Source organism: Cervus canadensis, chromosome 1 (assembly GCF_019320065.1).
Source record: "Cervus canadensis isolate Bull #8, Minnesota chromosome 1, ASM1932006v1, whole genome shotgun sequence".
NCBI classification, from domain to species: domain Eukaryota; kingdom Metazoa; phylum Chordata; class Mammalia; order Artiodactyla; family Cervidae; genus Cervus; species Cervus canadensis.
The window spans coordinates 23633962-23648410 of record NC_057386.1 but is presented as its reverse complement, the minus strand read 5'-3'; the positions used below and the strand labels follow the sequence as shown (position 1 = coordinate 23648410).

At 48.6% G+C, this 14449-nt stretch overlaps 1 protein-coding gene and 1 long non-coding RNA gene across 7 annotated transcripts in view; one reads left to right on the top strand and one right to left on the bottom strand.

The window, feature by feature from the left end:
• Nucleotides 1–1798: 1798 nt before the first annotated feature.
• LOC122443051 lies at nucleotides 1799–13717 on the bottom strand. 4 transcript variants are annotated; one of them, XR_006269887.1, is made up of 4 exons: nucleotides 13584–13717; nucleotides 7868–8090; nucleotides 6338–6636; nucleotides 1799–2593 (listed from the first exon to the last, which is right to left on the bottom strand). It is a non-coding gene; the product is annotated as an uncharacterized LOC122443051 (long non-coding RNA). The 4 variants fall into 4 exon arrangements; XR_006269886.1 differs by lacking the exon at nucleotides 1799–2593 and having other exon boundaries at nucleotides 6195–7015; XR_006269883.1 differs by lacking the exon at nucleotides 1799–2593 and having other exon boundaries at nucleotides 6195–6636.
• A 142-nt stretch (nucleotides 13718–13859) lies between these two features.
• ZNF652 (zinc finger protein 652) overlaps nucleotides 13860–14449 on the top strand; it is a 63706-nt gene continuing 63116 nt past the window's right edge. For all 3 annotated transcript variants that reach the window (XM_043470798.1, XM_043470825.1, XM_043470815.1), the window contains exon 1: nucleotides 13860–14204. The gene's annotated coding sequence lies outside the window, so the exon portion shown is untranslated. The remainder of the gene's footprint in view (nucleotides 14205–14449) is intronic.

Sequence of the window (14449 nt, the reverse complement as noted above, 5' to 3'; positions counted from 1 at the left end):
AGATGGGGCAGGTCCTGTCGGCCTGGAGGGGAGCCAGGGAAGGTGAAGGTGTGGATGCCAGAAGAGAGAACTGGGTCTGGGCCAGGACAGCAGAGCTGGTACCCTCCTTGCCAGGTGCTGCGGGCGTCATGAGGTCAGACTCCTGGTTTGGCGTCTCTCTGGAAGGTCCCTCCTTATGGGTGGATCAACCCAAGCCCCTGAGGGAGGCCAAGGCCACAGATGCAGACCTGCAAAATGCCTGGTTCTCTCAAATCAGACACTGCATTCAGCACCTGGAGAGGAAGAGCCCGAGTCTCATAAAGATGGGCCAGGCCAGGGGTGGAGGGCCAGGGGAGGCTCTGAGACAGGGAGAGGGGCATGTGTGCATACACACACGCGTTCGTTAAGGCCAGGCTTCTAGCAGTGGCATGTCCCTGCCTGCCCAGAGGAGATCGAAGAGCACAAGATGTGAACAACAATCTGATGACTGGGTGGGGGGCTGAGTGGGATCTTATTGGCAGTGGGAGCCCCCAGGAGAAGGGAGGGAATGGCCTGATCAGTTGAGGCTGAGATCCAGCTGGTGCTGTCCACTGAGAGAGCGGTGAGCTTTGGGAACGTCTTCTGGCTTAATGCAGAGGTGGGACCCCAGAGGGCAGGCTGAGAAGGATGAAGAGAGGATGGTAAACACAGCTGTGGAGGCCTCCACGAGCTCTCGCGTCCTCAGTGACTCCCAGAGCCAGCCAACTACCCAAGCACTCATTGTGTGCCGTCTTGTCTGACTCTTGGCGGTCCCATGAACTACAGCCTGCCAGGCTTCTCTGTTCACGGGATTCTCCAAGCAGGGATACTGGTGTGGGTTGCCATGCCCTTCTCCAGGCGACCTTCCCGACCTAGGGATTGAACCCGCGTCTCCAGTGGGTTGGCAGGCAGATTCTTTACCATTGAGCCACTGGGAAGCCCATTTCATTCATTATCAAGCATGTATTAAGCAGCTATGATGTGTCAGGTGCTCTGCTCTGAGCCGTGGGTTTGATCCTTAAGCCATGGCCTCTGCCTTCAGAATAAAGACAAATCTTCCTACTTGGTTTCACCCCCCACTCCACGTAGTGCAATACCAGGATCCTGGGCTGAGTCCTGAGGCATCTTCCTCTTTGGCCATTTTTGACCATGACTGCACTTGCTTGCTTCTGTTCCCAATGCCAGCTCTGAATTCACTCAGGAGCAAGGCTCACTAGAATTCCTACCACTTTCTTGACACTCACCTAGCTAAAATATTCACCCTTCAGTCACAAAAGTCATCTCTGGAGCTTACAACTATGGTTGACTTCTTCAAGAAGATGTACTTGTTCTTCAGGTGACCCTACCCTCTTCCAGATCAAATACAGCCTGCAAAGTCCCCACTCCCAGGGGTCACCTATGGTTGGGAAAGATTGAGGGCAGAAGAAGAGGGTGTCAGAGGATGAGATGGCTGGTTGGCATCACTGATGCAACTGACATGAACTTGGGTAAACTTCAGGAGATGGTGAAGCACAGGGAGGCCTGGCGTGCTACAGTCCATGGGTTTGCAAAGAGTCAGGTACGACTGGGCAACTGAACAACGACAACACAGCCCCCACCAGCTCTCCATCTCCTGTTGGTGACCTAAAGAACTTGCAGAGGTTCCCTGTTGCTTAGTAGATACAACTGGAACATTTAGGAGCCCTCCCACACACTTCTAGCTCCTTTTATTATAACCCAACGGTGTCCCTTCTCACCACCAGCACACTCATCTTCTAACTCAGTAGCTGAGAAAAAGCAAAGAGCTCTTTAAGGGAACCACTTCCACGTTTATAGTTGATTTATTCAACAAATATTTACTAACAGTCACTCTGTACCAGGCACTGTGATGTACTAAGACGGCTCTGATGATGACTAGGGCAGAAATGCCTCCTGTCCTGGGGGAACCCATGAACAGACAGGACAGACACTAATAATGAAAACAGAATGGGATGTGTGATCAGACTGGATGACCATCTAGGGTTCCTGAGAGTCTGGGCATTTCCACTGTGGCTGCACAGATCACTTTTACTTCCTGCCTGGATTATTCACAGAGCAGGGTGTGCTTTGCTGGGGAGCAGTGGAGAATGTGCCAACAGGATGTCTAAATGGTAAGAGCCCAAAGGCATCAGTCCCCATTCTGTTCTCCCCCCTCCCTTGGGGAGGAGGTCCCGCCCTCCTTGAATTCAGTCTCCTAGGGAAGTGACACAGGAAGCAGGGACAGAGTTAAGAGCTTAAGAATTCCGTGTCCAAACAAACCATGAAAGTGAGAAGGGCTGCAAAAGGCACTTCCCAATTTCACCGTGCTGGGAAATACCAGATCCTGCCACTTCTCCAGAAAGCAGCCACTTTGTTAAGGGTGAAATTCACTCTCCTCTGTCCTCTGACTACATGGCCCATGAGAGGTGGTGACGCTGCTTCATTTTGAAACTTGTCCATGAATGAAGGCTCTGAGCTCTCATGTAGTTGTTGGACGTTGAGTCAGTACTTAACCACTATAATTGGCAGAAAAGTCCTCCAACAATCTAACCAAGACGAGACACTGCATATTCCACTCGGCTTGCTTGTCCACTGCTCTCTGTGGAATGGGGAAAATAAGGAAAAGTTATGAAGGATCCCCTACTCCTAATGTTTTCAGAAAACATCTATAAAACTGACAAAAGTAAAAGGGTTTCAGAGTTGATGACCGTCATTCTCTGTAAAGGTCAGGATCCTGTGCAGAAACTTTTTTTAGAGGACGTGATGGTGGGGTAAGAGGGTGGGTGCAGAGAGCTCCCATATTCTTGAATATAAGCCTACTGGGTGCTTCCCCGGGGACTTCTCGTGGGTGGGGGTCTCCCCATTTGGTGCCTCTATCATCTGGTTGTGGAAATGGAGTGGGCCCTAAGAATGTTCTGGAGGTGGTGGGTGGGGTGGGGCTGGCCTGTGCAAGGCAGCAGTAGAGAGTTCCTTTTTAGATGTGCCTCGCAGAAGTGAAAGTGGCGTGAGCGCTAAAACAAGAAAAGCATCAGAAGAAAACTTTCAAAGGCTGCTGCCCTAAGTCTGTGGGGGTTTCCTAAACCAACAGGCGAATCCCTACATTAGAAAGTTTCTTTCCCTCCATCTTTCCTGCCTCCCCCCTTCTTTATTTCCATCCTTCCTTTTGTTTCTCCTTCAATGGAAACACCTTCTTCCTCTCTTCCAGCCTCAATTCTACCATCTTTTCAGGTCAAGCTAAAGGCTAACCTCTTTCACACACCTTTCCCATCCAGTCAATCTCCGGCTGTCCACTCCCTTCTCTGAATCGCTTGGTACGACTACACAGTGTCTGGTGCTCCCCAGCTGTTTTGTCTACAAGTCTTCTTTCTCCAACCAGGTTGAAAACGTCTAGAGGGCAGGGGCCATTCCTTATTTTTTCCATTTATTTTTATTAGTTGGAGGCTAATTACTTTACCATATTGTAGTGGTTTTTGCCGTACATTGACATGAATCAGTCATGGATTTACATGTATTCCCCCTCCCGATCCCCCCTCCCACCTCCCTTTCCACCCGATCCCTCTGGGTCTTCCCAGTGCACCAGCCCCGAGCACTTGTCTCATGCATCCAACCTGGGCTGGTGATCTGTTTCACCCTTGATAATATACATGTTTCGACGCTGTTCTCTCGAAACACCCCACCCTTGCCTTCTCCCACAGAGTCCAAAATTCTGTTCTGTACATCTGTGTCTCTTTTTCTGTTTTGCATATAGGGTTATCGTTACCATCTTTCTAAATTCCACATATATGCGTTAGTATACTATATTGGTCTTTATCTTTCTGGCTTACTTCACTCTGTATAATGGGCTCCAGTTTCATCCATCTCATTAGAACTGATTCAAATGAATTCTTTTTAATGTCTGAGTAATATTCCATGGTGTATATGTACCACAGCTTCCTTATCCATTCGTCTGCTGATGGACCTCTAGGTTGCTTCCATGTCCTGGCTACATTCCTTACATTTTAGAGTCCCTCAGCCCAGAGCTGGGTATCTAATAGGCCTTTATTGAGACCTCCACTTGCCCTTTACTTCTCATTAAACATCAGAGAATTCACATGGGAAAATAAAAACAATAAAAGTGAATAAGCCTTCATTTGGGTGGCGTTGTCAACCATTTTACACATCAGAGAACTCCTACTGGAGAGAAGCCCCGTATCTGATGCGTCTGGGGGAGAGCCCTCGGGTGAGTCTGGAGGCTTGGAAGGCTCATCTGACTCAGTGTTCTGGAACTCAGTTACACAGAACGTGACGTGGGGAAACCTTCGCTCAAGAGACCCAGCCTTGGCGTGCACATCAGAGAGAAGTGATGAATCCGAAGAATGTGGAAAAACCTCCCCCAAGACCTTTACCAACCAACATCAGAGGATTCACCCGAGTCAAGAGCAGGGTAGATGCGGGGGATACAATAGGATGCGAAGTGGCCACAGCTCTCCGTCTCTGATTCATTTCTCAGCTGAAAAAATTGAGACTTGGACAGGAAGCATTTTCTACTGTAGGTACAGCTGGAATATCACAAAACTTTGTTGAGTGCTACTTTTTAAAGAAAACTTGAAACACTTCCATGTCTGATTTTCTTTGTCATTATTTCTCAGCAGGGAAGGGAAGGGATGACATCCTGAAACGCTTGTTACTGGTGGTGAAATGGGGTTGGAGGGGCTGCATCACGGGGGGAGGCACAGGTCAGGATATGAGTTCTGTTCTCTGGGGACTTTCCTTTGATGTGCTGGGGACCATGCTAGGTGCTAAGGGAGATCAAAGCTGAAAAGAGAGGTCCTTGCCCTCAAATAGCTCATAATCCAGGAAGGGAACAGACGAGTTCTTACAATCTGCTTTAATGGGAGTGAACATGAAAAACAGCAGAGGCATGAGATACAGGAAAGGAGTCCCACGTTCCTTTGGGGGAAGTAGGATAAGCCTCACAGAGGAGGTATTGTTTTATAATAGCTGAGACATAAAGGGTGAGGAGTTTGCCAGACAAACAAGTGAGGAGAGAGTGTTCCAGGCAAAGGCACGAGGAAGGGTATGGCTGTTGAGGATCATGAAGCAATTCAATCTGTAAAGAATGGTGAGGGTGGCACAGGGGTGGGGTGTGCATAAACTAGCCAGGCAGTCAGATGAGGGGAAGATAGCATGAGGCCCCTGAACGTCCTGCAAAGCAGTTCAGATTTCCCCTTAAGCAATGGAAGCTGAATTAGTTTCCTACTGCTGCTGTAACAAATTACCACAAACTTGGCAGCATAAAACCACACAGATTTATCATCTAACAGTTCTGGAGGTCAAGAGCTTCACTGGGCCAAAGTCAAGGTGTCAGCAGACTGTGTTCCTTCTGGGGGCTCCAGGAGAAAGCTCTTTGCTTATTCTAGTTTCTAGAAGCTGCCAACATTCCTTGGCGCTTGTCCCTCTCGCATTTTCAAAGCCAGCGATCACAACATTCTGACCTCCGCTTCCCGGTCACTTCTCCTCTGACTCTAATGCTGACTCTAAAGCCTCTTGTTCTTGTTCTCTTCTAAAGATCTTTGTGATTAGATTGGACCCACTGGATAATGGGGCTTCCATGGCAGATGGTAAAGAGTCTACCAGCAATGCAGGAGACCCAGGTTTAATCCCTGGGTCAGGAAGATCCCCTGGAGAAGGAAATGGCAACCCACTCGAGTATTCTTGCCTGGGAAATCCCATGGTGTCCATGGGGTCGCAGAGAGTCAAGACACAACTGAGCGACTTCACTTTCTTTCTTTCTTTCTTTTACTGGATAATCCAGGTTAAGGTCTGCATTTCAAGATCCTTAACTTAATCCCATCTGCAAAGTCTGTTTCACCAACATGAGGGAATATATTCACAGCTTCCAGGTTTAGGATGTGGACGTATTTAGAAGGCTATTATTCTGCTTATCACAGGAGCCATTCCAGAATTCTGAGCAGAAGCGTGAGGTAATTGGAGTGTTGGGTAGTACAGCACCATGGTTCAAAGAGCAGCAGCAGGCGTCTGACCTCTTGGATTCAATCCTGACTCCATCATGAAAGACTTATGTGACCTTATGTCACTTGATGCTGGGAGGGATGGGGGGCAGGAGGAGAAGGGGATGACAGAGGATGAGATGGCTGGATGACATCACTGACTCGACGGGCATGAGTTTGAGCAAACTCCGGGAGTTTGTGATGGACAGGGAGGCCTGGCGTGCTGCGATTCATGGGGTGGCAAAGAGTCAGACACGACTGAGTGACTGAACTGAACTGAACTGAACTGGTATCACTTCCTACTTCATTTCTCTCTGTCTTTGTTTCCTCATCTGTGAAATGAGAATACCTACCTCTAAAGGTATAGTCGGAAGGATTCAGCACACTAACAGAGGTGCAACACTTAGGACAGTGGAACGCACTCAATAAGCTGGGGACATCTTGGTGCTCAGTACATGCTAAGAACAGCAATCTGACCAGGAAAAAGACTGCAGTCAATGCCTTGCAGAGCAGAACGTAGCTTCCACAGGACCATCAACACGATAGGAAGGGGGTCTCCAAGCTGCAGGGGATTCTATGGCACAGATGAATCACGCAGGCCCTCTGAATGGCAACACGTTGCTCAGTGGAGCTCTCAGCTTCTTCCTGTCTGCTGGCAAAATGAAATGAGCGATAGGAGTTGCACCAGTCTGTTCCTATCCTTAGGTGGGGTTCCATCTGTGTTGGACAATATTAGAGCGGAGGTGATGCTTTGTCTTAAGTTCTTCCCTGAGATCCCTGGAACAAGTGTTTGATTTGACACGGAGCCAGTGAAAGACCTGGCGATATCTCAGCCACATACCCAGTGTGCCCATGAGTGTGTTTCTGAGTTGATGGACAACTGGTTTGGGGCCTCTTCTTCCCTATCTTCTCTGTCCCCATTTTCTGGTACCAATGAACCTGAAGCTATAAAAAAACACAACTCTCCTTTCTGTTGCTTTTTTTCTTTACGGAACTCTAAAGGAGCAGTTTTGGATTGCCTAGAAGTTTACCTGCAAATGGATAAAATACAGGACAGCCAGTTAAACCTGAATTTTTATATAAACAATGAATGATTTTAGTATGTCTCAAATGTTGCTATATGTTTAGTAATACTTTAAAAACCAGATTATTTGATTAACCAGAATACTCTGTTCCCTAAATTCATCATATAACACTTTATGTTCTTTGATGTAATCTACAAACGAGATTGGTATTCAAGCCCTGAAAGTTCTCGTACCTTCTGCAGGTAGACATTCTCTGTATTAACACAGGGAAAGGAGGGAAGACTGTTTCCAGAGGGATGGCAAGGGTCCAAATAGTGAGGACTGGTCCCTCTTATTTCTCTGATATGAATGGTGATAGCTGTGATGCAGTTTCTTCTTCTGCCCAACTCTGAGATTCAGAGAAGCTCAGTTCCTGTTCTGTATCGCACATGCCCTCTACATTAGTGGGGAGGATCATCCCTGCTGCTCCAGGACCCAAGGGTGACCAGGACACCCATTTTGCTTAAGTATATTGAGATTATATTGCTAGTAAGACTATATTGCTGTCTTTGATCTGGACTAGGATAATGATGATGACTCTCACCATCTATGGGATGTAAGTGAGAGTCTGCCTCTGGATTGGGTGTGTATAATTTGCAGTCACTGTTATATAAAACACATAAATGAAAGAACAGCTGAAATCTGCAAGGCTAGTCACTGTTGACACTAGGTTTGCTCAAGCTTTGGCTCTCAGGCTCCATCCCATGTAACTCCTCCAATCTAGAATGACCTTCCTTTTTTAATTCACCTTGAGCCCTCTAAACGTCCGTCTGTGGCGGGGAGTGGGAGGGGGTAAACACCTGAAATCTTCCAACTTACCTTGTTTGCAGGCTGAGGCTCAGCCCTGCCACCAGTTAGGACTTCAAGCAGATGATCACTTCCAGGTCGCTCCCTGCAGCCACTCTCCACTGCAGCATATATTGTTCAGCCTGGTGCCGTCAGGTGGGACTTGAGTTTTCACATCCAAGTTGTTTAGACGTGTTGTGATGGCTGGTTTCTACATTTCTGTACTCACCCCCATTTCAGCATCATTTCAGAAACTCTAAGTAAATGCAAAAGGTTATAACACTTTATGAAACAGGAAGGAATTTTACTCCCTCTGGATGTGAACTGACCCACGCAGCTGACGGCAGGAGGCCTAACCACACAGGATTAACTGTGTTCTCTAGCACCTCCATTACTTCTAGAAAAAGTGGCCCTAAGGGGCCAGAGGAATTAATGACTTAATGCCTACAAAGCTCTAGGAACAACTTGCTGCAGATAAGGCCTCATTATCGTTAATTGTTGTTATTATTTTTGTTATTGTTGTTCTTAACCCAGCTCCTGTGAAAAGCTGCCACAGCTCTCTCAGTGACCTCAGGTCAGGGGTTTAATGAATACCTCTTCTGACTGCCAGAGGCCCCAGGCACGGTGTTCCCACCCCCACATCCAGGCTCCACCTCCTCGGAGCTCCGCCTTCAGGGTCCTTGCAACCTGGCAGATCTTCCCAGGCCCTATCGGAGGGACCCCATCATTCTTCAGTCCCGCAAACACTCCAGCTCCCGCTGCTCCCAGCTCCTGACACCCACATCCCCTTCTCCACCTCTCCCCCATGTAATCTCACACACCTCTCTTGACCTTGTCTCCCCTTTCCCGCAGTTTTCTAGCACCCCCAACACATTTCTTTTGACTCCCCAACTGCCCTCCAGAGCCAAGGCTTTTGAGGATCACGGAAGTTAAGAGGGGGTTCCCTGAGCCTTGTCCTTCACCCTGGCGTTCCCCACGTCCTACACTGCATCCCAGGTCTCTCATCCCACCTTCGTGAGACCTTCAGGATTGTTCCTCAGGTGGCGAGGCCGGTTGGGTGGGTTGGCCGGTTTAGGGTTACAGAGTTTGGCACTAACTCACAGCCCCGTGCAGCTGCCTTCTTTAATTAATTACTTCCAATTTTTGAAAAATCATCTCTTCATTTGGACCTCAGTGCATGCCTCTGGGGCACATGTCACATCAATTACACACAACAATTAAGTCTGCTGCCTAAAGAAGCTGTGAGCCTCTTAAACAACTCAAACACAGTTCGAGCCTAACTGCCTTAGATCACTCAGCTGTACATGGCCCTTGAGGCAGAACCCCCAGGGGAGGAATCAAGCTGCAGCAGTCCACTTAGGAAAGGAAGATGTTCTCTTGTTGTGGGTCCCTGCCCTGGGCCACCCACGCTCCCTAACCCCAGGGTTCCTCTTGGCCTTTGCTTAAATAGTCAGGAAGCTCAGGTGGTTTCTCTAGGGTAGTAACAACCTCTCTCAAATTCCAAAGCCCACCTCTCTACTGTCCTAATTGGCCATCTTGCGTGGATAAAGATGAATCTGAGGCCCTCACACAACAGGATGGGGACAAAGTTAATCTGTCCTTCCACCCATAGAGATGGTAGACACAGGCTTAACTAATGCTTTCACAATGGTTTGGATTAGGAAAACGGTCACAGATGTTGCTTGAGGGTAGAGAGAATTTCTTAATGGTCCTTGATTCCCACCTTGCATGACAGACACTTGGTAGATATTTCAGGAAGGTTCATAGAATGCTGAAGACAGAAAGGGGAAAGAGCATGCAGTACATCCACAGTTTTCCACCTGCAAAGCAAGTAGGCAGATGGGACTGGCCTAAAACCTTAGCCTCATTAACATTGTCCTTTCTACCCAACTGGAATTAAACAAACAAACAAACAAACACATTAGAAGGCCAGGTAAACGTGGCTTTCCTTATCTATTTAACTCATTTCTTTATTGGCATATGTGAGTCACCTGTGAGTCTTTTTGTCCTTTTATGTTTGCCAGAATCACGGCTGGCCATTTGAGTCCAAACTTCCAGAGAGCAGAGACCACATGTGTTCCATTTGCTTTGTATGGTGGCCAGCAAAGGGCTGCAGTACAGTATCACAGACAAGTCCTGGACTTGGACCCTAGAGACCCAGGATTTCATTCTGGCCATGTTACCCTTAAAATCTGGGCCTTGTTTTTAATATATTGTTTTGAAAAAATTAGCAGAAACAAACATTTTCTGCCCTTCCTACCTTCTGGTGTTGAGGGAAGAATTAAGTGAAATATTGTAAAAGAAAGATTTGTAGAAGTTATCACATAAGTGTGCTTTTTAAAAAAATTATATGGAGAAAGAAATGGCAGCCCACTCCAGTATTCTTGCCTGGAAAAGTCCATGGACAGAGGAGCCTGACAGGCTGCAGTCCATGGGGTTACATGACTGAGCATGAGGGTGGAGGGAGATGGATTGATAGCAATAAACTAGTAGAAGTAAAAAAAAAAAAAATTATAAAATGCCTTTTGATGATAAAGACACCAGAGTAATTATGACCCAAACTCTGAGATGTTTCAGTTGGAGAAGCTGGTGTGTAGAGACCACAGCTGTATGGGGCTCTGAACCAGATAATGGTCCCAGACCATGCTGCAGCTAAATCAGCTGAGATCAAAGTGGCAATAGCCTCAAGAGCCTCCCTCATCTTTGTCCCCAAAGCAAAAGAGCTCCACTCACATACCTGACCTTTTAGTGCATTCTGGCATTTGTTTTAACTTTTCATTGGAATTTTAGTGGGGGTGGTGCAAGTTGAGAGGGCACAGAATGAAAGTGCCCATGGGCCTTATATACACATACACACAAGTGCACACACACAAGCCCCTTGGCAGACAAGCCAAGAGTCCAGCTTTCTGGGTTGTCTCTAGACATTATCACTTGAGAAAAAAGTGGCTACCAAAGGGAAGTCCAGGACCACTGTATCCATTCTGTAAAAGGGGCAAGTTTCCTATAGTAAGGGCTTCGAGATGAGAAATTGGATAGTAACTCTTAGGAAAGGAATGGAATTACAAGGTATTAAGGGACACAGTCAACTTTCTAAAGGAGAATCCTAGGTATTACATCTGAAAGGCTCTAAGAGCCATATAATCCCCTCTTCTTACAAAACCTCAAAGGTGGAACGATTGAACAAAGGTCACAGCACCACAAGTATGAGGGCCTAGGAAACCCCGAACAGAACTCTGGCCCCAAGTCTGGTGCAATACATGGGGTAACACTAGTCAGTGGGTAGGCAGGGAGCCACAGCCACTGCCCCTCCACGTGGAAAGAACTAGTACTGACTAGGGCTACACCCCTGGAAACTTGGGGAGCAAAGAAATGCAGTGAATCGGGAGCTTGTACCAGGCTGTCCAGGTCAACTTATAGGAGCCAGATGGCTCTGCTGCTGTTTAAATTAAACCTTTAAGGTTTTCAGAGCTGTCAAAATATACAGAACTTTTTACTAAAATTTTTAAATTTAAAAAAAAAAAATGGTGGGAGTTCCCTGGTGGCCTAATGGTTAGGGTTCTGGGCTCTCACTGCCATGGCCCAGGTTCAATCCCTGGGGAACCAAGATTCCACAAGCTACATGGCATGGCCAATAAAAGGGTGGGGGCAAAGGAGTTTTGCTGGTTTTGGCTGATGGCTTTAATGAGATAGTGAAGAATTATCCAGGGCCAGGAGACCAGGATAACAGAAGTCTCATTTTCCAATAAGGCCAGATGTGGGTGCTAAATATTGCCTGTAATGACTGCTGACAGCACTTCTGGTAGGTTCTCAAGGGGGAAGAGTTAAGGGGGAGCAGAGGAACTAGGATCACCATGCCAGGCCCAAGGCCTTCCAAAGTACCTGTCACCAACGCTTCAAATACACTGGTCAAGTCCCAAGTGCCTGGAGAGAGCGAAGAGGGAAAAGACATGAAATAAAGGAGATACGTAAAACTGAATATTAGAACTATTATCCCTCACATGGTGAGGCTACTTGTTTTCACTCCATGGGAAAACGCAGCCATTTCTCCAAGAAGGCCTGTTAAACCCTTTGAGAGGACAACATGTTGGGAGTCAGAAGACTGAGTCCTGCCTGCCTCCATTGTTGACTGGGCTGGGTGACTTAGGCTGAGCCAGTAGACACACCTTGGCTTGAATTGCCTTCACTGGGAATAATACCAGTTCTGCTTGCATCATGGGGTTGTTGGAAAATCTGATAATGGATATAATCTGTCTGCAAAAACCATAAAGCACTCTTCAAGTGGAAGGTCATAATATTACTATTCCAATGACTAGGAGCCTTTCAGAGGTTTGGCCCATGGGTAGAAACTCCTAGAGACTTGGTTCTTCAGCCATCACTCTGCATATCCCTCTTTCAAGAGGCAGAATTGGAGAAGGGATGGAACAAATGTCCAAGAAGGCAAAGTTAGACATCTCAGTGAGATGTTCTAGGCTCACTGGCCTCCATGGATGCCAAGGTTTTTCTCACATTGAATCTTAAGCTTTTCCTTTTACTACTTATTCTTGTTTCCTCCTGTTTTTCTTGAAGATTTTCTCTCACCTGCTTCAATATGACATTATTTTTAGTATTTATCCACTGAAGACACTCACTATTGAAGAACATGACCCAAAGTTGCTAAATTATGATCCCTGGAGTCCAAGTGTAATAAAAATGAAGCATCTGTTTTGAGAAGTAGCCAAGGATAGAGTTAGCCCTGGAACCCTTTTATTTATAAAGTTTCAATCTCTTCCCTTTTCCCAGACTCAGGTCATTTTATTCCCCACAGGAATTTTTGGGGGTGCAATTTTTGGAGAAGTAGCTGCATACGTATTCATTAAAATGTTGAGAGCTTAGATTTAGTGCAAGAACATTTATTAAGTGTAGTGTAAGAATAATAAAGAATTCCAATTAAGATAAAATTTGGAAAATAGCAGGGAACTTTGGTTTATGGTGGGAAAGGTCATGACTTGGTTCTACTCCACTGGAGGCCTTTACTTTGCCTGGTTCATTTCCCCTCCCTGTACTCCAAGCACTTTCAATTATGGACAGCTTCTCTTGGCGATGAACTTGGATAAATGCTACCTTGTTAGCTAATAGTACCATTAATTATATTAATGATTAATAGCTAATTAGTCATGATGCTGTAATGCTTAAATGGAGGCTTCCTTTCTTTCGGCAGCTCCATATCTCAAGGACAATCGCGCACACGCGCGCGCGCGCCTGCACACACACACACACAATCACACACACACACACACACACACACACACACACACAATCCCCTTCCCTATTTCTGGCCGCAGAACAAGCAGGGTTCTAAATTTGTTTTTCTGACAAGTCTGGGCGATCTCTAAATTTCTCGTTTTTATTAGCTGTCCCATTCATCAGACAAATAACCCCCTACTGCTTACATTCTGTCTTTTTTATTTGTCTTCTGTCATCCACACCGCCCTTCAGTAACAAGGGGGCCAGAGTCAAGTTGTTTTTTGATTGTTTACCTTATAAACCAAAAAACCTCCTTGACTTCTACTAAATCTCGCTTGGACCTACTTTTCTACTTTGGCCCCCTTTCTGAACTTCGCTTTCCCTAATCTTAACCCGCTCTCTACTTCGTGGAACGCCCCCAGTCTCCAGCCCCAAGCTCCCTCCTACTCTACATTTCGGCTTCCTTTCAGCAGCCACGCCCCCAGACCCAAGGAGAGCGTCGCGCACGCGCATTCCACGCCTTTACCTGGGCGCTCGGCAGTGGGCGGAGTAGGGGAGGCGGGGGTGGAGCGGGAGTCGGCGGTCGTGTGGGAGGCGAAGCGCTCACAATGTGGCAGGAGGGAGAAAAGGTGCGCCAGGGCCGGCCCCGAGGGCTGCGCATGCGCGCCGCCGCGCCCAGCGGCCGGGATGCAAGGGGGCGGGAGGAGGGAGGTGTCGGGCTCCCTGTTGGGCGGGCGGGGGGGGGGGGCCGGCAAGGGAAGGGGCCGCGGGCGCGCGCGCGCTCTCGCCGCCGCTCGCACTCCCTCTCTCCCTGCCCCCCTCTCTGCACACAGAACCACACACGCACACCCCCCTCCCCTGCCTCCCTCCCCGCGCGCCGCCCGCCCCGCCAGCCCCGCTCGCCCTCGCGCGCTCGGAAGGGAGTCGCGAGACGTCGGAGCGGCGGCCACGTAGCGCTGCGGCGGCGGCGGCGGCGGCGGCCGAGGCCGGGTCTGCGGAGCGGCCCTGAGGACAGACGTTGGGCAGGGGGGAGGGGCCGGCCCGGCCGGCGGTTGTTACTCGAGCGCCGCGGCTACAGGCCCCCCGCCGCAGGGATGGACCGCCGAGGCGGCGGTCGGGGCGGCGGAGGCGGAGGCGGCCGGCCAGGGTGAGTAGGGGCCCCTGCCCCCCACGCACACGCCACAGTCGCGGCAGCGCCCCTGGCAGCAGCCCTTCCTCTCTGCCGCCCGCCGAGCCGACAGGGGCTCTGGGCGCCGGGTTAACCCTTCGCCGAGGCAGCTGCGTGCACTAGGCCGGAGCAGCCCCCATCCGGCGGGGAGGCCCCGGGCGCTGAGCTCTTCTGGCCCCGAGCCTGGCTGGAGGCGCCCGCTTCTGTCCCTTCGCCCCCTCTTT